This window comes from Solanum pennellii, chromosome 1 (genome assembly GCF_001406875.1).
Source record: "Solanum pennellii chromosome 1, SPENNV200".
Classification (NCBI taxonomy): Eukaryota; Viridiplantae; Streptophyta; class Magnoliopsida; order Solanales; family Solanaceae; genus Solanum; species Solanum pennellii.
The window spans coordinates 72,119,061-72,123,052 of NC_028637.1; the positions used below are offsets into that span (position 1 = coordinate 72,119,061).

The 3,992-nt window shown below is 31.3% G+C and overlaps 1 pseudogene; it reads left to right on the top strand.

Moving 5' to 3' along the window:
* Nucleotides 1-1,984, top strand: part of LOC107022790 — a 5,721-nt pseudogene extending 3,737 nt beyond the window's left edge.
* The last annotated feature ends 2,008 nt before the right edge of the window (nucleotides 1,985-3,992 follow it).

Sequence of the window (3,992 nt, forward strand, 5' to 3'; positions counted from 1 at the left end):
GGCGTGCGTGCGTGCATGTGTGTGCGTGCGTGCGTACATGCGTGCGTGCGTGCGTGTGTCTGTGTGTGTGTGCGCGCGCGTGTGTGTGCATGGGGTGTGCGCATGGGGTGTGCGTGTGCGTTCGGTGTGCGTGTGTGTGTGCGTGTGCTTGTGTGTGTGTGTATGTGCTTGTGCCTGTGTATGTAAATTCCTAGAAAGCGAGTGACTTTGATTTTTTTAAAGTATTCTCAATTACTCCACACAATTATTCATTTTAATAAATATCTAATTATTTTTTTCATACTTTCGAATAGAATATTGATGAGCAGTACCAAGTTGACGGTCATGAGGATGCAACATTAATAGACGTTTCGATATCTTTTGTTGCACTGGAAAAAGCAAACACTGATATTTTCCAGGTTCGCTTTGAAAAAATTTCTACAATCATAAGTTGTTTTTTTTATTCCATTTAATACATATTTGAAAATATTTTGATGAATACCTAATCAAAATTTTAATATTAATTCTTTTTTGACAACAAGAAAAATGTTCTTCTCTAAAATTTAAAGATATGATATGTATCACAACAATATTTAATTATGTCATGTGAATAATATTACTAGTACTACTAATAACAATAGTAATAATAGACAACAAACCTAGTGTAGTCCGACGAAATGGGGCATGCAAAGAATAAATGTACACAAAACTTTTCATTACATTTGAGGTAGAGTTATTTTTTCTGATAAACCCTTAGCACAACAAAAAATAGTCCAAAGAAGTGTGTGTGTATATATATATATATATATAATAGAGAATTCTAGAGTTTCATTCAAATTAACTGTACAAATACATTAGATACAATTATAGCTAGGTATGAGCTAGCCTTTTAGATAGAAGTAGAAGAAAAACACTTTATAGTATTGTGTTGATCTTCTATAATATACAATATTGATGCTCCAATACATTGTGTACCACTTGATGACAAAATGATGATACTCCCCACTTTGTCTAGATAATTACCTTTTGAGAATTGATATTGGATAAATTTAATTTCATAAGTATTTTTTTGGTTGCAGAATGAGATTGTACCAAAAAATATGCACTACATGCATACACATACATTTGAACAAAGAAGACAAAATTGGATCATCAATAATATTCCTCGTCCAGGTGGCTTAATAATAGATTATGTAAGTTTTCTTTTGATTAATCTGCATGTTTCCCTACCAACAAAATTGATTATGTATATTTTCTTTGATGAGTTTGTGAAAAAAGAAGCATTTAATAATTATTGATAAACAGGTCTACCTTCATTTGGAGACGAACAAAAAGTTTCGATCTTTGATAGAAGTGTATAAATTTGTTGTCTATGGGGATGTTCTTGAAATAACAAAGAAATCAAGAGAAAATGAAGAAACATCTCAGGTTAGCTCAAAAACATTATATTAGAACACATAGCTCAGACTCTACTCACCCACTACTGGACTAGTCTACGGGCTGGTGAGACTATTCGACTACAGATTGATGGAGATCGACTCTTTTTTACGTTATCATTAATGATTCAATTTACAGGTGAAACCAAGACGTATACCATATGTGCATGGTAAAAAATTGATAAAAAGTTATGTAGTTGGAACATGTACTAAATCTTATAATGGGGGTATACATTAAAAATCGGGGAGAGGCTAATTACTTATCTCAACGTGCTATCCCTTCTAACAATTGTAATCTAGTTAAAATATATATTGGTATTATTGTTATTGTTTTCATCTTCCTTATCTTTGCCTTTGTTGATTTTTATATTGTTGTAATCTTTTTATGGCCAGAAAAAAAGAGAAAAAGAGAAAATGATGATTTATTTGGGCATCAACAAGTGAACTCGGGAGATGATGCATTACTTGTCAACTCAGGAGATGCTACATTAAGTACTCCAATACAATCTTTTTTTTATCTTTGGGATTTTGAGCTCATACAAAAGGAACACAATGAAAATCTTTCGTAGAAAAATTGTTATTCAACTGTTTATTTTTTAAAGTCATCTTTCTTAGGTTATTTATGAAAATTATTGAATTCAGACTTTGTATTGTAATGTGCATTATATTTAAAGTTTTATTTTACCATTTTTAAGACTAAAAATTTGGTTTCAAAAAACTTATAATACTTTTTTTTCCTTATAGTATGATTCATATTAACAACATAAAAAATAAAAAGAATTGTTTAAATGTTGAATAAACTGCTTCCTCCTCCTTTTCTTCCTCTTCTTCTTCCTCTTCATCTTTAAATAACACATTATGAACATGACATCATTTTTCGATAATACTAATATGATAGAGGGCTTTGGAAAAATTATTATACTTTTGCCTAGGAAAGGTAAAGTCAACATAGATAATGTAATATTTTCTTCTAAGTTTAAGAGATTCTTATTGTTTTTTTAATAATACTCATAGAATTGATTATCATATCAAGACAATGGATGAAATGAATCTTTATATTTTCATATCACCAAGAATGTTTATGAGAAAACATGTTTATATATAAGTTCCCTTCTTTAACTTCTAGCTTGTAGTGTACAAATATTAGTGAAATTAAGGCACATTTTATATCAAATAAAAAATATACTAATCCCAATGCTTTTGCAGTTTGTCATTATTGTGTGTGACATCCTGAATTTATACCGGTGAGAAGAATTATAAGAAAATCAATTGGACAACCATAACGTGAAGATTCATTTTAATGGTGAATTTTCTTATTTGTCATCAACACAAGTTAATTATGAGTGTATCACTAATAAAAATTGTGATTGAGCCCTCTACGTTTTTATAACATATACATGCAGTTATTTGTGGAATTATTAATCCACGTGGTGGATTGTTAAAACACTTCATGATCCTAATAGGTGCTACTTCTAAATCGTAGCATGTCTGGCTGTTGTCAAATGACAGTTTGTCTCTTGAAAAATCGTTAGGACAAAAATGAAGATTATCAGTATAGTCTTGTAACAAGATCTAGTTTATTTTCCTTGATAATATTAGAATCTTTAATCCCCAATTTTTAAAGATTATTTCCTATTAAATAGATAAAAATTAAACATGTTGTAGCTCATGTACATACATAAAAGGGCCTTGTTGATTTATTAATTAAACATCGATGGTTGGTATAAGACCATTAATTATGAAAACTATACTTTCCGTTCTTATGTAGGGTCACACAATTCTGCTTGCCAAAAAACTTCTCTGTCTTAGATTGATATATTATGATATGTTTTCTTTAATGTTGTTGATTTTGGATGAAGAACAAGAATGGAAAGGGGGATTCTATGACTAGAGGTCATGTTATTTCTTATATGTGTAATGACCCGTTCCCGTCTTTATGAAAAAGCCAATGGGGAAGAAACTTGGGCAAGAAAAATTCTGAGTAGTAACTTAGAAATTTCTAGCATAGGAAAGACTTGGACAAAATCTGACTCATGTGAGGTCTAGGAAAATCTGGTAATGGAAGAGGGATTTAATTGTGAGTTTGATTATGTGAGTGCATAGGTGTGTTGTGAAATGGATCTTGGAACTGAAATTTTGAGGTTCTGTCTCCGTCCAAGACACTATGGAGGAATTAATGTCGCCAGGGTAGGGCCACTGTGGTGGGTCAGTCGCAAATTAAATTGGGGAAATCCCTAAAATCGTTATTTTATGCAAAATTTCATTCTTGAGAGCTAAGGGACAACCCAAGAAAATTTGTTATTAGAGTTCCGCGATTTCTCTCGCTAAAGGTAGGTTTATTACTCTCTAATACGTATTTTGATTCCTACAACTTAGAATCCTCGTTATTTATAATTTTGGGAGGGCTTTGGATTTATGATTAATGGTGGTAAAAGACCTAGTTGAATATTAGGATATGGGTATGGCCTTGGGTTGAGATATTTATGTAATATAGGTAAATAACGTATTGTTTGTTGTTTCTTGCGTTAATTACTTGTTTATAGATCAAGAACAAGCCGAAGGACTTTGGAAAGGGAA